We start from the raw sequence: 22,898 nt of genomic DNA, 5'->3' as shown, positions 1-22,898 counted from the left end.
GAATGCCAGACACTGCTTCCTGGAGTGCTAGACTCTGCGCTCAAGTGAGCTAGGTACCAGCTTCCAGATTCATCAGCCCCAGCAGATGTCTGCCGTGCCCAGTGCTGTGTCCAGGGGTCCTGAGTTCTCTGCCTGGACTGCTGATGGCCCTCTGTCTGGATCACAGAGCACTACTTGCCTGAAGTTCAGGATGCTTCAGCAAGTCCTGAGCACTTGCTGCTGAGAAGCTGAGCAGGGCTCCCGAGGGCTGAGAACTACATGCATGGACCTCAGGGTCAAGTGTGCTGAAGGTTTTGAGCACTGTCTCTTAGAGATGTGATCACTGTGTCTGGAAACTGGGAGGGATGCCCACCACCACCCCTACCACCTCATCATGAGCCACTACTGCTTCAGACCAGATTGTGTTTCTTCCTGCCCTCTGACTTCCTGTTAAGCATCTTCCCCAGGGTAGCTCTACCCTGCAACTGCAGTAATATATTTATTGAACACCTACTATGTGCAGGGCATGGTGGTAACTTGGTACTGACTGTGTGCTAAGTACGGTGGAAACCTTACAGGATTAGCAGCAACGGCGAAGGACAGGATCTGCTTTCTTGACCAGATTTCACCTAAATGTGTGCAAGGCGGTCTGGCAGCTTTCTGAGCTGCTCAGAGTGAGTTTAACAACCAGGATATAGATCTTGGTTGGCCAAGCTCCCAGAAAGCTGAGGTTAGAAAGATGGATTGACTTCATTTCAGGAGAAGCCAGCAGATCTGAGATTGGTTGTGAATGCTGATAGATTGGAGCCCAAGACATGGGAAGTTGGTTCCAGTGTGGGTCAAAGAAACCCGTGAGTGTCCTATAGGCCACAGAGTGGGGAGTCTAGGCTCAGTCATAATATCCAAGACCTCGTCTTTCCCCCCACCTTGGCCCCTGCACTGTCCACCCCTTCCTCCAACAATTTAGGTCACAGCTATAATTAAACTGTTCCAAATCATCATGGCAGATTTTGCCAGGTGCACCCTAGGAGATGGCATCAACAGCTGGTTTGCCCCGGGGTTGCCAACCTAGGCACATGGTCAATGCTTAGTACACAGTAAATTTAGTAGTCATTCTCTGCCAGGGATCATTTTCTCTCCCACTCCTTCCCCATGCTAATCTGTATACCAATGCTGACCCAGGCTTTCTGGAGAAAGATGGCTCCAGGTAGACTCAGGCCTGAATGGGATACATCACAAATTATAACACCAAGTGGAAAGCTCTGTAGCCACAGCTGTTGTGTGTGGTGCTCCCACCCCATGGAGTTCAGGGGTAACTCAGTGGGTGAGTACCAAAGCCAGAGCACCTGGCTGGAAACCTCACTCACAAATGAGTTGCTTTAATTCTCCATGACTTAGTTTTTTTCCACTGGCAAAAGAGGATAAAACTCGTATTATTTCATGGGGTTGTTGGAAAGATTAAATGAATTAATCTATCTAAGAGCACTTAAAATGGTGCCTGGCACACTCTAAGTGCTCAATAAATATTAGCCAATATCACTACTAACAACCATCTACTGAATATCAAACACTGTCCTTCGCATGTGGTACTTGATTCTCATCCAGTGCTCAGAGGCATGGCCACCCCCCTCTGCAGATACGTAAACTGAGGAAAAAGAAGCAAAGCAACCTGGCCAGGGTCTGATGTCTCCAAAGTGGTGGGGCTGAAACCCAGGCAGCGGGGTCAGAGCCATTTCTGGCTCTAAACCCCACACTCCACTGCCTAGCGAAGCAGTCTCCTCAGGAGGGTTTGCTAGAAGCAACACTGCAAACCAAGTTCCTTTGGAGACAGGCAACACTGGGGAGCTCTACTTCAAATATGCCTGGAGCCATTCTTGGTGGCACAGAAGGGGGTCCCTGTAAGATCAGTCCTTTGTACAGGTAAACTGGCTCCAGTGAATGCAGGGAAATCAGGACTCATGAGCTACCCCATAGCCAGTGCTGAGTTAAACCCTTCTTCCTCATTTATGTGCCAAATGGCCCTATGAGTGAAAATTTACCCCATTTTATAGATGAGGTGCAGGCACATCAAACAATTTGCCCAAGATCACAAAGCTAGGAAGGACCAGGTGACAGAATCAGGATAAACCCCAGAAAGTCTGGTTCCAGAGGCTATGTCTTTTTGAAAAGTCTTCATTGAATTTGCTAAAATATTGCTTGTTTTATGTTTCAGTTTTTTGATTGCAAGACATGTGGGATCTTTGCTCCCTGACCAGGGATCAAACCCACAGCCCCTGCACTGGAAGATGAAGTCTTAACCACTGGACCACCAGGGATGTCCCCTGAGACTGTGTCATAAACACTACTCTCAACGATATCTGAAGTTGGCAGCCATGAATACATCCACAAACAACTGAAGATTAACCCCCAAGACCTTCCTCACTTCAGTAAAGCGAGAAGGTGCCCCGACTCTGGGAGATCCAGGAAAATTCGGCAGTCCAGTAGGAACGTATATTTGGAACCAATCAGAAAGCGCAAGACTCTGGTCACTCCTGTGTGTTGCAGGAAGGAGGCTGCAGAGCTCGGAAAGAGGAACACAGGGCTGGGAGCCAGGGGAACTGGCCCTGGTTCCAGACACGTGAGCCACAGGACATCATTTCCCTTCTGGTGACATCAGTCTTCTTGTCTGTATATTAAGGTGATTAGTTGATATGAGCTCAAAAGCTCTCCTTTGTTCTGACACTCTTTGTTGTATCAAGAGAATTATGTTCCATCTGGGAACAGAGACTTGTCATGGATTGATCTGTCTGAGGCTGACACCTCCCAGAGGGTGGGAACTACCCCTCTGCTTGTTTGGGAGGGGACCGGTTGGGTACAGCAAACATCAGTCACATCCATTGGCAGAGGCTGAGAAGGTGACGCCTGCACTTCTGATGTGATGGTCCTTTAAAGGGCCCCAAAGGTGGAATGAATCCTGGGCAGCCTCTCAGGCCGAAGCATGAGCCGAGAGGAAAAGTTGAAGAAGGACAGAACCCAGCCCTGCAGAGGAAAAGCAATGGAGAGCGTTAACTTGGGAAAGAGGGAGCTCCCTGTAACTGGAAGCGTCTTTGCAGAAATGTACATTGATCTAGAGGTGCCCTGGAAAGGAAGCTCCTTCTTTCTCCAAGGGGTTCAGGATGTACCACATCTTAGTCCATTCATTCACTGACCATTGATTTTATGAGAACCTGCTGTGTGTCAGACACTGAACTAGGAACAACTGAGGCAAAGATGAATAAGACACTGTCCTCCCCTTGACAGGTGCATTGTGACATCAGGGGTACTCAGAAGAACTCTTATTCGCCGAGTTTTAACTTCTTAGGGAGTCAGGTACCACTCAAAGAAACCTTTGGTTATGCACACTGGCACAATATTTTATATCCAAATCTGAAGTCCACAGGGGAGTGAGAGATGGTGTCCTAGGGTCCATGCTTCCAACCTCTTAGCTCCCAGGCCCACTCAGCTGAGCAGGGATTGCCCAGCTGCTGGCCAGGCTGGGAAGATGGCAGACACATCTGGGGACAAGAATACAGAGGTAGCAGGTATGCAGAGCAACTGCGGACTGAATTGGTGATCAGGGAAGCCTGCCAGGGCAACAGAATCCAAGAGCTAGGAGGGCCTGAGCAGCCCTGCTCCAGCAGATCAGGGCCCAAGAGGAATGGATGCTCCTGGCAGGATGAGCAGGAAAAGATGTTTCTGAAGTACAGGGTAAGGACTAAGGGAGAGGGAGAAGCAGAGTCGAGGCTTTCTCGGGATTCCAGAAGTAAAACCAGGCTCATTATGGCTGAGGGGAAAGGTGAGGACGCAGGCAGAGAGCAGAGCACCCTCAGTCACCCACCAGTGCTTTGAAGGATTAGATGAAGGGGGTAGAAAAATCTATAGGATCTGGTCAGAGAAGAGCCAGGCAGCGACTCCAGTCTCCCACAGGGATTTCTCTGTCTTTGCTCTGCCAAGAGCAGTCAAAACTATTTCTAACTCACTGCTGTTTTCAGGACAAAATCTCCTGCTGTTGGGGAACCATGGGAGGTCAGGGCTGGCCATGGCTCCAGAGGGGTGCAACTTGAATGGGCAATGCTGCCTGGAGCCCTCAGAAATGCCACTAGCATCCAAGCTCCAGGGTCAGTCCAGGCCATGGCAGGGAAAAGAGGGCTGGGACCCTGCAGAACAAAGGGGCTGAGACCCTCCCTGAGGAGACCATGGAGGCGGCAGAAAACTAGATGAGAAGTTGAGATTAGAGGGTCTGCCTCCAACGAGAAGCTGACCACTGATTCATCTTCCATAAAGAAGGGGTTCAAAGCACTTCTCCCTGGGTGACGTTGTTCCAGCACCAGTCTTTCATCATGAAAGCCAGGGGTGGCTGTTCTCACTGGCAGAAAGGCCCATAGGATGGAGACAAGCTGTCTCCATCCACCTCTCCATCAGCTTCAAAAAGACAGAGCCCAGAGTGTCCCTCCTGCTAAATGCCAGATGCTTCTGACCACTTCGCACACACCTCTCCCATGATCCTTGGCTATCATCATATTTTTGAGCCAGGGGAAGGGTTTCAGTCATCATCTGAGACCACAGGTGAATTGCAGTAGAGCTGGGATTCAGGCCCAGTCAGTCTTGGAGCTGCACTGCTGGGCACCCCTGCCCCCTATCACTAGTCCTGGCCTGGCCCTTCCATCGATGCCCTAGGGGCATGTTGTTTCACAGTCTTTCATACTCTGGCATTTGGATAAATACAGCAACCACACTCTTTATGAGGATTTGGACTCCGCCTCTGGATGGTCAGGTCTCTGGCTTTCTCCCTCAGATGGCAGCGGTAGCACCAGGCAGCTGGCACCCCCACATTTCCACTCCTGCTCTGGCTTCTTCCACCTGGCAACTGGCACCTCCATGCTGCGGACCCTTAATGCAAAAGCTCCTCTTTCAATTTTTTCCAAACTTCACAGCAGCGCTACTGCTCTGCCTAATCCTCACTTGAGTATCAGCCCACCCACAGCCCTGCCCGCTGAGACACAACAGGCAGGCTGGCTGGCCCTGATCCCGTTTCACTGTGTGTCCCCTTCATTGTGATCCCTCCATAAATATCTTCTGATGATGTCAGAGGCATAAGCCAGAGCTTCACCCACATTTAGTTCAGCTTTCTCTGCCATAGAAAATCATCTTTCTCCAAAACTCTTATCTGGCAGCTGAGATTCTGTGTCTCCGAATGGTCTAGACCAAGATGTCCAGAAATCTGTCACTGAGTTAACTGAGGCCTGCTCTGCTGCATCTCAGCTCAGGATAGATCTGGACACTCAGCAGATTGGCCATTGTGGTCAACAGGAGAAGCTGGACCAGCTGCTCCATCTGGCGCATCTCTGAACAAGCCCAGGCATTCAGCCCTTACACTGATACCATCATGAGTGGTGACTTCATTGCTTATCTTCTCTGTCCAACTAGACTGTAGTGTCTTAAGGCTGGTCTCAGACTATGTCTTCAAAATAACAAATTGAATCAATGATTGGAGGAATAGGAGAGGGAAATTCTGTCTTACTGGACATCAACTTTGAGAAAGGCACTAAAGGACTTCCATGGACTGAATAGGGTCCCCTTTCAAATTCACATGTTGAAGCCCTAAACCCCAATGTGATGGTATTTGTGGATGAAACCTTGGAGAGGTAATTAGGGTTAGATGAAGTCATGAGGCCCCACCTCCATTAATATAATGGCATTAGTGCCCTTATATTAATACAAAGAAACACCAGGGAGCGCTCTCTCTCTTTCTCTCTCTCTCCCTGTGTATACACACAAAGGAAAACATCTTGTGAGCACACAACAAGCGGGTAGCTGCTTACCGCTCAAGACGAGAAACTTACCTTGCTGGCACTTTGACCTTGGACTTACCAAAATTCCAATACCATGAGCAATAAATGTCTGTTTTTCACTCACCCAGTCTGGGGTACCTGCTTATGGCAGACTGAGCAGAACTACAACAGGGGCATTCTGCTTTCTGACTCTCTAATAACCCTGTGAGATAGGAAGGTAGGTACACCAGGCCATTCCCCACTTCATCCTTCGCTTTTAGAACCCTTATTTGGCCTCTGTATTTGGCAAGTCTAATGTGCTCAGGGATGTGGTTTCCTTCTCCATTCCAGCATCTCAGCTTTCACCAGTCAGAGTCTAAGACTGAACAATTGGGCAAGACCTTCACTCAACCCCAGTGACAGAGCCTGAGCTCTATAGATAAACTCCCTAGGTTTAAATCTCACCTCTGACAATTATCTGCTGAATAGCTTTGGGCAAGAGTTTTAAACCTCTCTGTATCTTAGAAATAGCACCTATTTCTTGGGATTATTTTCCTAAGTAAGCTAACCCATAGGGTCGCAAAGAGGGACATGACTGAGTGACTAATGCTTTTACTTTCAAGTTAACCCATGCAAGTATTTAGAAGATGCCCGAGTGCTCCATCAATGTAACTATTGTTATGATGCTTATTATTGTTGCAGTTGCCATGAGCTACAACAGGGAAGTCTCCTGGGAGTTTCTATGCAAGACTATGCTCCTTGATGAAAAGGGAGGTGACAAGGAAAGCAGCTGCCTTTTTTCTGCTTTGAATTGGATTGTGATAAGATTTGATACCTGGACCTGCCATGTTGGTTTTTTTTTTTTTTTTTTTTTTTTAGATTTTTAAAATATGGACTTAAAAAAAAAATCTTTATTTTTAAAGTCTATATTGTTGCTCAGTCACTAAGTCATGTCTGACTCTTTGCCATACCATGCACAGCAGCACGCCAGGCATCCCCGTCTTTCACTGTCTCCTGGAGTTTGCTCAAACTCATGTCCGTTGAGTTGGTGATGCCATCCAATTATCTCATCCTCTGTCACCCCTTCTCCTGCCCTCAATCTTTCCCAGCATCAGGTTGTTTTTTTTTTTTTTCCAAAGAGTCAGCTCTTCGCAATAGGTGCCCAGAGTATTGGTACTTCCGTTTCAGCATCAATCCTTCCAATGAATATTCAGAGTTGGTTTCTTTTAGGATTGACTGATTTGAGTTAAAGTCTCTATTTGTTACGGTAGTGCCTCTGTTGCTTATGTTCTGGATTTTTTGGCCTCTAGGCAAGCGGGATCTTAGCCCCTCAACCAGGAATTGAACCTGAGTCCCCTGCATTGGAAGGCAAAGCCTTAACTACTGGACCACCTGGGAAGTTCTGTTGGAATTTTGAAACAGTGACCTAAGGACAAAAACACAAATGTGCTGGTACAGCTGCGGGATAGAAACTTAGAACAGCCTAGTTCCAAACGTCTCTTTACGTGATTTAGTACAGTACTGGTCACTTGGTCGTGTCCGGCTATTTGCGACCCCGTGGACTGTAGCCCACCAGGCTCCTCCATCCATGGGATTCTCTAGGCAAGAATACTGGAGTGGGTTTCCATCTCCTTCTCCATCCGATCTTTCCGACCCAGGGATTGAAGCCAGGCCTCCCGCATTGCAGGCAGACTCTTTACCATCTGAGCCACTAGGATCAGGAAACTAGGCATTTGAGATAAGGACTAGCCATTCTATGCTATAATTAACTCATTGTGCCAGCAAGAAAACTGAGGCCAGGGGAGGGGTGTGTGTGTGTATGCTCAGCCGCTTTAGCTGTGAACGACTCTTTTGAGACCCCATGGACTGGGGCCTGCCAGGCTCCTCTGTGCATTGCATTCTCCAGGCAAGAATGCTGGAGCGGGTTGCCATGGGAATTTCCCGACTCAGGGATCAAACCCCAGACTCTTGAGCTTCCTGCATTAGCTGGAGGATTCTTTACCACTAGCGCCGCCTGGGAAGCCCCAGAGGGGGAGTGAGGAGTGGTTAAATCATCTGCTCAGTATCACATTTTGCTAGAGGGCAGATCTAGGATTCAAACCCAAAGCCCAGGCTCTTCCCTGGGAACCAAGAGGCCCGGAGGCTAGGGGAGAAGAGTTCAAGCCTTGGAGAGGAGGTGAGGGAGGGTGCTCCCCCTGACTCCACGCTTCCTCTGGAAGAGGTGAGTTAGAGCAGGTGCCTGCCTGCCTCCAGCGCCTTGGCTGTCAATAAAACCCCCAGCCTGGCTGTGGCAAGCTGCAGATTCATGCAAATTCAGGGCCTATATTTAGCAGTAATTTAGCTGTCATCAGTCAGAGGGAGAAGAAAAAGCCCTCCCCGATGTAATGGTTATTCATATCGACTACCTACTCCTCCGGTGCCTTATAAATCCAAAGGAATCTGACTCAAAGCAGTGGTGGTGCACAGGGGGCTGGTTGGCTTGGATAATTCGACCCCAGACCCCTCCCCCGGGCAGAGATGATGGGGCAGTAGCTTGCGCACAAAAGGGAGGAAGGTTCATTTTTTCATGGAGGGCGATGATAAGGGAGAGAGATGGAAAAAGATGAGTCAGTTGGAGAAATCTAATAAAAAACCCGAAACAAGAAGGATGCCAATGAGTCAGAGGATGCCGGAGCTGGGAGGGCCCTGGGAAATCAAGCAGTCCAACCCTGAGGAAACTGAGGCCAGGGAGAGAGTAATCATTTTAACAGCTCTTATAATTACCGTTAATTGAAAGCTTGTGCTCCATGCCAGACGCTGCTCTGAGCACTCCACAGTGGGTAGGCATTTGTTTCTCCCCGTATCCCACGTGATCAGAGTTATTGGCCCCACCATGCAGACCAGGGACCAGAGAAACAGAGAGATTCAGTCACTACCCCAGGCCCCAAAATGACAGAGCCGGAGTTTGAGCCTCTGTCTGATGCCGCAGTCACTGCTTGTAATCGTATTGTGGGATTTGTTGTTAGTTTCACGGTTGATAAATGTCAGAGCTGGACCAGACCTTGGCTTGATCAACTACCCATTTTTTCTCTCCTGAGTCTTCCAAGTAGAAAAGAGCAATGACAAGAGGATGGAAAAATGAAAAAGGGAGCATGAGAGGTGAAAGGCAGAGTGGGTTTGTGCTTGAGGTGATGAGACTTTGGGAGGGAAAATGTACTACTGTTTTCTCCCTCTAGTGATAGATGCTTTGGACTTATTTGAGGGTATTATGAGGTCTCTGGAAGACAGTCAGGAGAAGCTGCTTTGGGAAGGGTTGTGGGAGGGATGTCTGGGGAGGCAAGATGATAGGGGCTTGGGGCATCCTGAGGGCACCCAGAGGAGGACGGATGGGACGCAGAAAGAGGAGATAATGGGGTAACTTTGCCTGCTCACACAGAAGCTCCGGACTCTTACCTAAGCTACACCAGGAACCACATGACAGGAGGAAACTTCAGGAAAAGAAGCAACCTTAGAAAGGAGTGAAATTCAGCCTGCACACTTGATTTATAGTGGCATGGCCAGAAAGGAGCCGGATTCTTTCTCCCAGTCCACAGAAACTGACCACATATTTCAAATGGAACTCACAGTGGACATCCCTACAGGTGCTGGAATCCCTCTCCAGCAGCCACTCCAGGACAAAGAACCGGGACTCTGGGACCAAGTCCGTATTAGCTGTGACCTTGAGCAAATCAGTTCATCTCCCTGTGCTTCACTTTCTTCATTTATACAGTAGGAACCATAAGAGTCGCTACCTTCTTAGGGTTGATGTGAGGATGAAATGAGTGAACCTACGGAAGGCGCTCAGCGTAGCCCCTGGCACAGAGACAGCGCCGTGTAAGTGTAGCTATTACTATTGCTTTCGCTATTGTTCATTTGGAGATGCTTCTGTCTGCCAAAGCAGCGGGCTTGTAGGACTGAGCGTCTTCCCTCTGTAAACTGAGGATGATTTAAGTTATCCCTTAGCTAGGCCACAGAATGTATACACTCATCACTCAAATAAAATGCGGAAATGTCGTATATCCATCCCTATCTTTTCTCCACTATTTCCCCACATTTTAGCCCCTACCCCCAAGACATGCTCTCACACCACTTTCGCACAACTATCTGGAGAGTGATAGAGAAATAAATCCCCTGCTCTATCCTCAAATTGCCCAGGTATCTTAAGGCCAGCTAATCTGGGAATATTTTGGCCTCAGAGTGACTCTGCCCAGGTTCCTCTTCTGCCTGCAGTACACCCACACACACCCCCCTGATCAGGGGCTACAACTACATCCTGTTTTCCCCCCTCTGCCTCATGCCACTCTGGTCCCCTGGGTCAGAGACCATCCTATCCCTCCTTTCCATCCTGGAAGCTTCATACAGCAAGTGTGGCTTCACAGTCAGCATTTTATATCTGAGGCAGCCAGGAAGAGGAATTGCTGCAAATAACTGTGCTAATGGAGGTAATGGAAGGAGGGAGACTGATGTCTCTAGTTCACAAGAGGGCTGGTGGTTCAGGCTGGCTGAGCCAAGTAGGCTGAGCTCTTCAGCCAGCTGCTAGTTTCTAAAAGAAAAAAGCAGAGGACCAGGCTGCCTGTCGTGACAGCATCTCAGGAAAGAGTCCCACAGTCCTCGGGTCTGGGGTAGATGCAGAGGACATTGGGTCCGTTTTTCCTGCTTCCAAAAGGCCTGCCCCCATTTTCCCTTTCAAAGCCCTTCACAGGAGAGAAATGCACAGAGAGCAAATGGTATCATCCATCAATGCCTGTCAGTGAGTGGACCCTGGACCAGCAACATCAGCATTCCCCAGGAACTTGTTAGAAATCAAACTCCCAGGCTCCACCTCATATCTACTAAACACTGAATCAGAAATTCTGGAGGTGGGTCCCTGCAATCTGGGTTTTAATAAGCCCTCTGGGGAATTCTGCAGCATGTTCAAGTTTGAGAACCACTGGTCCAGTCAACAGTTCTCAAACTTCACTGAATATTAGAATCACCTGGGGAGCTTTTAAAACTCCCAATGGCCAGGCCACATTCCAGCCCAATTAAATCAGAATGTCTCCAGGGGAGGAACAGGCATTAGGTTTTTAAGTTCATCCAGGTGATTCTGATAGAAGTTGAGGTTTCTGAACCACTGATCTAAATATTTAATAAACAAATCCACAAACATCCTCTTTCCAGCATGAATGTGCTTAGCAAAAGCCACGAAGATATTTTGTCTCTGTGCAGCAGAAGGGAAGTCAGGCTCATTGCATCTATTAATATTAGATGCCAACATGTTACTGTGTCTGTTTTACCAAGGATTCAATGAAGGCATATCTTTGTTAAGCAGCTTGTTCAAAGTCAGAAGCAAATTTTTCACCCACCGCAAGACAGACTCTAAGAGCAGGTCATAGCCTGGGGCCTCAGGCCAGACCCTGTGTCTGGGCTAGATGACAGCAACGCATGCCCTGTAAAATGTGCACGTCAGGGATCTTCCTGGTGGTCCAGCTGTTAAGAACCCATTTTGAAATGAGGGGGCATGTGTTCAATCCCTAGTCAGGGAACTAAGATCCCATATGCTGCAGAGCAACTAAGCCTGCATGTCACAGCTAGAGAGCCCGTGTCCCACAGCTAGAGAGCCCACACAACGCCATGAAGAGCCTACGGGCCACGACCAATATCCAGTGCAGAAAATAAGGATATGCTTCCTTTTTAAGTGTACACATCACTCTTGTTTCCACGAAAGAAGTTCTTTAAACTCATGTCTTGTGAATGACATCACCAGCTGGCAGACCTCAAGTACATTTGACCAATAAGAATACAGCAAGGGCGAGCTCACCCTCAGTGAGATACACAAAGCCACCTGCACACACTAGCATCACAGGACAGAAATTAAACTAGAGCTGTAGAGAGGGCGGCACGCTATACAGAAAAGAAAGAGTTCATTAGCTCTGGCTATTACCGAAGGCTATAAATTAGACAATTTTACACACGAACAGGAGATATTATGTTAAGGGTAAAAAATCTAAGTCAGATTATGCAATGAAACCAAAGCAGCGGTTTAGTTTCCACTGATTTCACATACCTTCTGGTGTTGGTTCCCCGTATGGTTAAGTTTTAGAGCCAGAATTTGACTTCTCCTCTGCCTGACCCCAAAGCTTAGTCATTTAATACTACTTCTGATGATTCATTCTTAGGTAACTATTCAGTAGGAGCAAAGAACTTCTGCATAAGGATATTCATCAAAATACTACTGTTATTGCAAAGAAAGTTGACAAGCACAGCAACAGTTACGAAAGTGCTCCCTTTCCTCCTAGGACACGGTGCTGAGAACTTTACATGTATGTTTCCATTTTAATTATATGCTGTGGAAATAAGCATAATAACATATAATCCCACAGTCATTTGTTGGGGAAATTATCAAATGCTTCTAGTTTCCTCCCTTTCAAACAAGGTAAGATTATCATTCTGATCCTTTTTGTTGGTAGGTTCAGTTCAGTTCAGTCGCTCAGTAGTGTCTGATTCTTGGCGACCCCATGAATCACAGCACGTCAGGCCTCCCTGTCCATCACCAACTCCCGGAGTTCACTCAGACTCACGTCCATCGAGTCCGTGATGCCATCCAGCCATCTCATCCTGGGTCGTCCCCTTCTCCTCCTGCCCCCAGTCCCTCCCAGCATCAGAGTCTTTTCCAATGTTGGTAGGTGGTGCCATATAATTCTGTGGAGAGAGTTATAAACAGCAGACATGTGGTTACCCCACCATTCTGAGTCCTGCAGTGACTGCAATGAGCAGAACCACACCACCACCAACCCCTCCCATCACCAATTAACCTGAAGAAGAAATACACTTTTTTTTTTTAAAGATTTTTTTATGTGGACCACTTTTAAAGTCTTTATTTGAACGTTGCTTCTGTTTTACGTTTTATTTCTTAGGCCACGAGGCATGTAAGGTCTTAGCTCACCGACCAGGGATGGAACATGCACCTCCTGCATTGGAAGCACAGAGTCTTAACCACTAGACCATCAGGCAAGTCCCAAACCTTTGTTTTTTAAACCACTGAGACCTGGGGTTGTTTGTTAACACAACATACAGCTTATGCTGACTGATACTAATACACACACATCATCTCATTTTAACCCTGACAATGTCCTTCGAAGATTAATGTTGATTTCACATTACAGATGTAAAAATTGAGGCTCAGGGAGGTTAAATTGCTTATTTTCCCAAGATCCCAGAGCACGGTTTTGAATGAAGCAGGCTAACCCAAAGACCATTAATCATTACACTAAGGAAATGGTATATCTACTCCAAAGGACTATTATGAAGTCAAGAGCAACAATTTCACAGATAATGTGAAAACAGGGGGTGAGAATATATATGATGAAATAATGAAGGAAAGAAGCAGATCACCAAACAGTGGGACCATTGTATTTGCAATTATTTCTACACACATCTGAGATGAACCAAACCAGAAAGAAATGTGCAGAAGTGGAAATGGTGGTTGTGTTAGAACAGTGGGATTAGGCGTGGCTTGTCAAAACTTTCCCCTGTGTTATTCCATCACTTTTTCATTAATAAAGCAAATCAATCTTCTTTCTCAAATGCCTACATCTGCACCATGTCAAACATGTGGGTAGAAGGTAAAAACGTGCCATCCATCAGCGGTATGCATCTCTTGCCCAATATCAGACATCTGGAAAGTCTGAATGAGCCAAATGACTGAATTTTACATGCTTCACTGAAGGCTTTGAGGAACGGGGAGTTCAGATTTCTCTGAATAGCTTGTGAGCTTTGTGGAGAAGCTGACTTAGGTAGAAAGTCTGTGGGAAAGAATGAGAGAAATGCCCTACTGAGGAAAGGTATGAGAGGGAGTGAAAACAGGCTCCTGAGCAAGTCAGATGAAAGATGTTGCCCTGGTACATCACCTCTACATCTATCTCAGGTCCCCGTGAGAACCATCGCTTCTGGGGAGCAGATAGTTTACTGGTGATGGATGTTGGGTTTATGGGGCAGGTATACTGTCCAGCCAGGTCCTATGGACCCCTACCTCTGAACATGGGAAGCTCTGAGGACTGTTCCAATCCACCTGAAAGAAACAATACCTATGTCAATATTCCTCAAAATACAGAGCAGATGCAGTCTCCAAATAGGCAGTCCCATTAGCCCATGACTCTGGAGTCTTTCGACAAAAATTGTCATGCTGGTATTATGCAACCATGCTTACCCAACCCCCACAGATGCCAGCATAGGCAAGCACCTAAGCCAAGGGGTAGATGAGCTAGCCTCTGACTCAGTCTAGCCAGAAAGCTCTACTCAAAGGAAAATGTCATCTTGCAAGTTAAACTCAACTCTCTGTAGTGGGGGGAGTAAAACAAGGCAGAGATTAGACAGTGGGTAGCACTGGTGGAAGCAGCAGGACACACAGGGAGAGCTGAGATGAGAGTGTGTCCTGTCACCGTTATGGTGAAGCGCTGGACACACTCTTTTTCTGAGGACACACGGGTAAGACTAAAATGATTTGTGGTTAAGCAGGACTAGGGGCTTCCCAGGTGGTGCTAGTGGTAAAGAACCCACTTGCCAACACAGGAGATGTAAGAGACACGGGTTTGATCCCTGGGTTGGGAAGATCCCCTGGAGGAGGTCAGAGCAACCCACTCCAAGATTTTTGTCTGGAAAATCCTATGGACAAAGGATCGTGGTGGACTGCAGTCCATAAGGTCACAATGAGTTGGACATGACTGAAGTGACTTAGCATACAGCACACACATAAGCAGTGTTGGATCCTAGAGGATCTTCCAACCCCCAAGTTATTGTCTAGTCTAGAAGCTGTGAGGCCATGCGGCTGGTCCTAGGGTACCTTGTCTGGAGGTGTTTCCTAGGGTCGTTCCTATAACCTAGGGTCTGCTGGAAGGACAAGAAGCTTTGCCCAGGGAGCTGCTCTAGGACAGGGATGCCAAAGCTGCAGAGGAGGGCAAGTCGCTTAGTCGTGTCCACTTCATTGCAACCCCATGGACTATACAGTCCTTGGAATACTCCAGGCCAGAACACTGGAGTGGGTAGCCATTCCCTTCTCCAGGGGATCTTCCCAACCCAGGGACTGAACCCAGGTCTCCTACATTGCAGGCGGATTCTTTACCAGCTGAGCCACAAGGGAAGCCCAGGAATACTGAAGTGGGTAGCCTATCCCTTCTCCAGCGGATCTTCCCAACCCAGGAATCGAACCAGGGTCTCCTGTGTTGCAGGCGGATTCTTTACCAGCTGAGCCACCAGGGAAGCCTGCAGAGGAGGGAAGTGAGCACCAAGTTCTACAGATACGCTTCCCGGTCTAATCAGCTGGGCCAGGAGCCGACAAATGTTCTTTATGAAGGGCCACATAGCAAATATTTGCAGCTGTGAGGGCCAAACAGTCTGTCACAATGAGTCAGCTTAAAATCAGTCATAGGCAATGTGTGAACGCATGGATATGACCGTGAGCTGACAAAACGCCACTCGTAACAATAGGCACAGGCTGGATGGGGCCCATGGGCTATAGTCTGCTGACCTCTGGGTTGGGACATCAGGTCTCTTAACCAGATGGTGACTTGCCCATAGGCAGCTCAAGGATAGTGTGCCCGCAGCTCACTGAATGCCTTTCCTGCACGCAAGCAGCTGAAGACGGTGGTGGAGGGGTCAGCTGGGGAGAGTCGGAGCATTAGGCTCTAGCTAATGTCGCTTTCTTCATCTGCTTTGCAGTCTCTAAGTCTTTTGCAGCTCTGGGGATCCCAGGGACAGCCTGGTAATGAGGGGATTCAGGGATGACAAAGGGCCTGGGTTCAGAGCCTTGCCTCTAGTAACAGCTCCTCTGCCTTTGGGGAAAAAAAAAAAAAAAAAAACCAGCTTCCAAAGGTGAGGGGAGATGGTGACAATTCAAGAAAAAATAAAACAAAACCACTACCTGTGAGAATAAGAAACCTACTTCTGACTCTAACCATCCTGAAATAAATCCTTTCCCCCAAGGAAAGGTAGATTTCTAACAATGCCCAACCACTTCGATACTAAGCATCTCTCCCAGACACACCACAGGGTCTGGTCAAAGCCTTTGGCCTCAGCTTTGGACACATAGCTGATTGTCTGCAAGTGGGTGTTCAGTCAGCATCTCTTGATTTCCACTCCCCACGGGTCCGCGCTCTGTTCTTCCCCCAGTTTTCCACGGCATTAAAACATCACCTTCAATTACCCAATGGCTCAGACCTAAATCTGAGGAATCCTTGTCCTCCCTTACCTCGTATATCCAATCCAGGGGCAAGTCTGATCAGTTCCACCTCCAAAATGTATCTCAGGTCTTTTCTCCTGCCTCCCTCCCCAATCCCACTTCCAGAGCTCAAGTCTGACCGTTGTCCCTTGCAATAGCTTCCAAAGTATTCTCTTCAGTTCTCCTCCCCCTTACAGCCCACTCTCCATTCATCAGCTAGAGTGATATTTTTTTAAAAGAGGAAGATGGGCTCATGATTTATCCCTCAGCCCTCTGCTCAAATCCTCCCTTAGCTTCCTATAGCTCTTCGCAGAAAGCCAAGAGTGCTGATGCAACACACAGGCCTGGAATAACCTGACTCCAGCTTACTTCTCCAGCCCAATCCTGCAACACTCTCCTTGCTCACAAGGCTCCTTTCCCTGCTTTGCCCCTTTCTTTTCTTTGAATACAATGGGCCTCCCCAACCCCTAGCGGCTACACTTGCTGTTCCCTCTGCCTGGAATGTTCTTGCCTGGATTCTTTGTTCTTTGCATGACTGATTTATTCTTACCCCTCAGGTCTCAGTCCAAGTGCATCTGCTCACGGAGGCCACCGTATCTACAAGCCAGCCCCAGTTACAGCCTACCACCCTATTTCCTTCTGGGCCCTTATCTTAGTCTGAAATCATCTTTTTGGATGTTTGTTTACTTGCTCGTTGTTCCCTTTCTCACTAGGATCTAATTTCCAGGGACACAGGAATTTTGTTGGTGTGCTCTGCCGTTGCTTTGAACCTGGCACAGAGTCTGTGTTCAATAGTTACTGATTGATTGAATAAGTAACAACATATGAGGGGAGAGGCCAGTGGCCCTCCTCTTCGTTGCCTTCTCCCCACTCACTCAAGACTCCAGGTCTTAATTACTTGGCTCACATTTCCAGCTCACAGGATAATAGAAAGTATTCTTTCGTGTGTCTGTGTGTATGTGGTGAAGTGAAAGTTGCTCAGTCATGTCTGACTCTTTGCGACTGCAAGGACTATACAGTCCACGGAATTTTCCAGGCCAGAATACTGGAGTGGGTAGCCTTTCCCTTCTCCAGGGGATCTTCCCAACCCAGGGATCAAACCCAGGTTTCCCGCATTACAGGCAGATTCTTTACCAGCTGAGCCAGAAGGGAAGCCCTATGAGCCACAAGGGAAGTGTATGTCGTAAGAACAAGTTGTGGGAGGTCTACCTGCTTAACGCATCTTTATTGTACAGGACAGTATTGTTAACTGTAAGTTAACAATATTGTACAGCAGCTCTCTAGAACCTACTCATCTTGTAAAACCAAGACTTCATGCCCTTTGAACAGCAATTCCCCTTCCCTCTCAGCCCTTGCAGCCATCATTCCACTTGTTGGATCTTGAGTTTGACTATTGCCGATATCTCACATAAGTAGAATCACACAGTCTTTATTCCTCTGTGACTGTTGTATTTACTTAGCATAATGTTCTCAATGTTCACCCATACTGTCCCATTTATGAAGGGACTTTTTGGAGTGTGCTGGGACCCATGTAGACTTTACTTCACAGCCAAGAGCAGCAGGAGTTAGAAAAGTAAGGATTCCAGCAATCCCACTCCTGGGAAAATACCTAGAGAAAATTCTAATTTGAAAAGATACATCCATCTCAGTATTTATAGAAACATTGCTTACAATAGCCAAGCATGGAAGCAACCTGAGTGTCCATCGACAGATGAATGGATAAAGATGATGTGGTTATATAGACAGTGGAATACTACTCAGCCATGAAAAAGGATGAAATAATGCCATTTGCAGCTTCATGGATGGACCTAGAGATTATCATTCTAAGTGAAGAAAGTCAGAGAAAGACAAATATAGTATTACTTACATGTGGAATCTTAAAAAAAAGATACAAATGAACTTATTTAGAAAAATAGAAACACTCACAGACATAGAAAACAAACTTATGGTTACCAAAGGGAAAAGTTTGAGAGGGATAAATCAGAAGTTTGGGATTAACATATACACACAACTGTATATAAAACAGGCAAACAACAGGGGTTACTGTACAGCATAGGGGACTGTATTCAATATCTTGTAATTAACTGTAATGGAAAAGAAAACAAAAAGTGAGGATATGTGAGAGGCACAAGAGCTCAGAGCAGCAACGGTCCCCACACCCTTTTATATCCTTTACTCCAAGGAAATTCCTTGACGTTGAGTCTTGCTGATCTTGATCTGAGATGGGATCAGTAACTGCCACCTTGCAGAGGTATTGTCCGGATCAAATGAGAGAACATTCTTGAAGCTGACTTGGTACAGAGAAACTCTACAGTCTTGGAGCAGGGACAGGGTTTTCAGATGCTGTCTTGGTGGGCATGTTAACCGATGTCACTTCAAAGGACAAAGACTGTCTAGAAGGGTGCAAGCTCCGTGGGGCAGAAACTTGGTCTTATCCTTGCTGTCTGCCCAGTGCCTAGAACGGTGACTGGCACAGCGTAGGCACTCAAAACCCAGGTGAAGTAGCCAGTGAAACCCAAGTGTTGTTACTTGTTATTAGCCAAAAATGAGAGAGATAAAACAAAGCAGTCTGGGTTAATACTGCTGAAATCCTTTGCCCTCAGTTATAACAAAAGAAAAAAAGAAAAAGGTGTAACTGAGTATAGTCAGGACTGTAATGAAATAGCTTGAACTTGTTTGGAGCTAATACAGGATTTAGCACTTAGGAACCTTGTTCTTCTGGACTGTTATTTCACCCCTCTCTCATCTCTCTCCTGTTTGGACTCAATATATTTCCCAGCAGCAAGCCTTCCATATTACTTTTCTACCATGCTTCACTTCCCTCAGACAGACTCTGGGATTAACTTGGGCAATCCGTTCTGTTCAGATGAGGGAACTCTTCATTTGGGCTGATGAATGTGGAAACACAAGTAAATTATTCACTCGGAATCAGTCACTCTTTGTCACCGTGGTGAGAATGCAACAGCCTCTCCCTCTCCCGCCCTGGTGCCTGGCGCCTAGTAGTGGGGCCACTCCAAAATTGTTCAGTCCTGAGAACTGCCACTCTGCTTCTCAGCCAGTTCCCAAAGTGAAGTGATTCATGTTTCACGGGAGCCATTCCAGGTCTGGACATAGCCCCAGGCACAAACCAGGGACCACACTGACTTGGGAGGCAAGTCTGCATTTTCTCAGTGAGGTTCACATATGAAGTCACAAACTTCTGCCCATGATGTTTCTTCTGCAAGAAAAACTTCCCCAACCCTTCTTTCCGCCCCCCACCCCGCCTTTGGCTTATCTGTTCCTCAAGATTTTGCATGGTTACCTGATTTCACAGGGTCAGGGATCCTTCCCCTGACTCTCATGCTGGCCCCTTCTACAGCCCTTAACTCACTATCTTCCACTCTACACTGAGCTCCCCCATCACGGGGACTTGTCTTATTCCTCTTTGATCTCCTGGGTCTAAAACAAGACTGATTACACAAGCATCAGTGAATTGTGTTGCGGGGAGGGGGCCACGGGGTTGAAAAAAGGAAGCAACTTTCTGGTGATCACACATCTGAGAAGTGATAGAGCCAGGTATATGAGTTAACTTGGAAGTATAACAAACTCCCTATCTCCAGGATAAAACAACATCCATTTACTTTACAATCACGTTGCATGTCAGCAGCTGCAAGACAGCTGTGTGTCTGCTCTGTGGATCCACTTATTCTGGGACCCAAGTGAAAGAAGCCTCCTCTGTGTGGGCCACCCTCATTCTCAGTGCAGAAGTGATGAGCAAGAAGTTAACACGAACCACACACTTAGAGCTTTTGCTCAGGCGTATTATATGTCGTTTGCTTATATTACATTGGCCAAAACCATGGCAAAGCCCAGAGTAGGTGGATGGGGGAGATATCCAGCTCTCCTTCAGGGAATCTTTAAGTGGAATGAAATGGTCTACCACACCAGGACTATATGACTCCTAAGTGACCTGTCTTTGCTTTGCACCTGCCTTCTAGCTTAGAAGACCCCTCCCTAGGCTTAACCCTTAGAAAATAAGGAAAAGTGAGGGATCCAGATATAGAGAGGGAAACGTATAAAAGAATCCTCATGACATTTTTCTGAAAAAGCTATTTTTGTTCTCCATCTTGATGAAAAATTGGCGATATTTACACCATCATGGCCCAAGTAGAATCAAAACTTCATAACTGAGTTCACTTTTGCAATCCTCTCATGTTTCATGGAATCATACATTATCTTACTCCTCTGAGAATTGTGTCCTTAAAACACAGTGCTTCTAGAAATAATGGGAAACACAGGCAACATAAGCTCATCTATTCCCAAGTCTGCATTTATGAGCCTCAAATCTAAAGCAATATTAGAAAAAGCTGTACTGAGTGAGCACCTACAATTCAAGCCAAGATTATGAAACTATTTCCCAACTGAGAGAAGACACATCTCAGGAATATGGGCCTGATTTTCCCTCTTCTCTCAATGTCCTGCTTGTTCATATCCCCTGTGGTATCTGGGTGCCTTTCTGATTTCCCAAGGACCTGGGGAAAAGAAGAAAGCGACAGAAGGACTAATGCTTGTTTGCAAACTAGACTCTGATTAGTGATCAGTTCAGTTCAGTCACTCAGTTGCATCTGACTCTTTGTGACCCTATGGACTGCAGCACACCATTCTTCTCTGCCCATCACCAACTCTCAGAGCTTATTCAAACTCATGTCCATAAAGTCGGTGATGTCATTCAACCATCTCATCCTCAGTAATCCCCTTCTTCTCCTGTCTTCAATCTTGCCCAGCATCAGGGTCTTTTCTAGAACTAACACCCCCAAAAGATGTCCTTTTCATTATAGGGGACTGGAATGCAAAGGTAGGAAGTCAAGAAACACCTGGAGCAACAAGCAAATTTGGCCTTGGAGTACAGAATGAAGCAGGGCAAAGGCTATTAGAGTTTTTGCCAAGGAATGCACTGGTCATAGCAAACACCCTCTTCCAACAACACAAGAGAAGATTCTACACATGGACATCACCAGATGGTCAACACCAAAATCAGATTGATTATATTCTTTGCAGCCAGGGATGAAGAAGCTCTATACAGTCGGCAAAAACAAGACTGGGAGCTGACTATGGCTCAGATCATAAACTCCTTATTGCCAAATTCAGACTGAAACTGAAGAAAGTAGGGAAAACCACTAGACCATTCAGGTATGACCAAAATCAAATCCCTTGCAATTATGCAGTAGAAGTGACAAATAGATTCAAGGGACTAGATCTGATAGACAGAGTGCTGGATGAACTATGGATGGAGGTTTGTGACATTGTACAGGAGACAGGGATCAAGACCATCCCCAAGAAAAAGAATTGCAAACAAGCAAAATGGCTGTCTGAGGAGGGCTTACAAATAGCTGAGAAAAGAAGAGAAGTGAAAAGCAAAGGAGAAAAGGAAAGATATACCCATTTGAATGCAGAGTTCCAAAGAATAGCAAGGAGAGATAAGAAAGCCTTCCTCAGTGATAAATGAAAAGAAATAGAGGAAAACAATAGAATGGGAAAGACTACAGATCTTTTCAAGAAAATTAGAGATACCAAGGGAAAATTTCATGCAAAGATGGGCTCAATAAAGGACAGAAATTGTACGGACCTAACAGAAGGAGAAAATATTAAGAAGAGGTGGCAAGAAGAACTATACAAAAAATGATCTTCATGACCCAGATAATCATGATGATATGATCACTCACCTAGAGCCAGACATCCTAGATGCGAAGTCAAGTGGGCTTTAGGAAGCATCCCTATGAACAAAGGTAGGTGATGCAATTCTGGTTGAGTTATTTCAAATCCTGAAAGATGATGCTGTGAAAATGCTGCACTCAATATGCCAGCAAATTTGGAAAACTCAGCAGTGGCCACAAGACTGGAAAAGTCAGTTTTCATTGCAATTCCAAAGAAAGGCAATGTCAAAGAATGTTCAAACTACCGCACAATTGCACTCATCTCACATGCTAGTAAAGTAATGCTCAAAATTCTCCAAGCCAGGCTTTAGCAATACTTGAACCATGAACTTCCAGATTTTCAAGCTGGTTTTAGAAAAGACAGAGGAACCAGAGATCAAACTGCCAACATATGCTGGATCATCAAAAAAGCAAGAGAGTTCTAGAAAAACATCTATTTCTGCTTTACTGACTATGCTAAAAACTTTGACTGTGTGGATCATAACAAACTGTAGAAAATTCTGAAAGAGATGAAATACCAGACCACCTGACCTGCCTCTTGAGAAACCTGTATGCAGGCCAGGAAGCAACAGTTAGAACTGGACATGGAACAACAGACTGGTTCCAAATAAGGAAAGGAGTCCATCAAGTCTGTATATTGTCACTCTGCTTATTTAACTTTTATGCAGAGTACATCATGAGAAACACTGGGCTGGATGAAGCACAAGCTGGAATCAAGATTTCCAGGAGAAATATCAACAACTTCAGATATGCAGATGACACCACCCTTATCGCAGAAAGTGAAGAAGAACTAAAGAGACTCTTGATGAAAGTGAAAGAGGAGAGTGAAAACGTTGGCTTAAAGCTCAACATTCAGAAAACTAAAATCATGGCATGTGGTCCCATCACTTCTTGGGAAATAGATGGGCAAACAGTGAAAACAGTGACAGACTTTATTTTGGGGGCTCCAAAGTCACTGCAGATAGTGATTGCAGCCATGAAATTAAAAGATGCTTACTTTGTGGAGATGTGAGTGTTGGACTATAAGGAAAGCTGAGCACCTAAGAATTGATGGTTTTTAACTGTGGTGTTGGAGAAGACTCTTGAGAGTCACTTGGACTGCAAGAAGATCCAAACAGTCCATCCTAAAGGAAATCAGTCCTGAATATTCTTTGGGAGGACTGATGTTGAAGCTGAAACTCCAATACTTTGGCCATCTGATGTGAAGAACTGACTCATTTGAAA

This window comes from Ovis aries, chromosome 1, assembly GCF_016772045.2.
Source record: "Ovis aries strain OAR_USU_Benz2616 breed Rambouillet chromosome 1, ARS-UI_Ramb_v3.0, whole genome shotgun sequence".
NCBI lineage: Eukaryota > Metazoa > Chordata > Mammalia > Artiodactyla > Bovidae > Ovis > Ovis aries.
The sequence above is the reverse complement of the archived record's forward strand: the minus strand, read 5'-3'. Positions refer to the sequence as shown.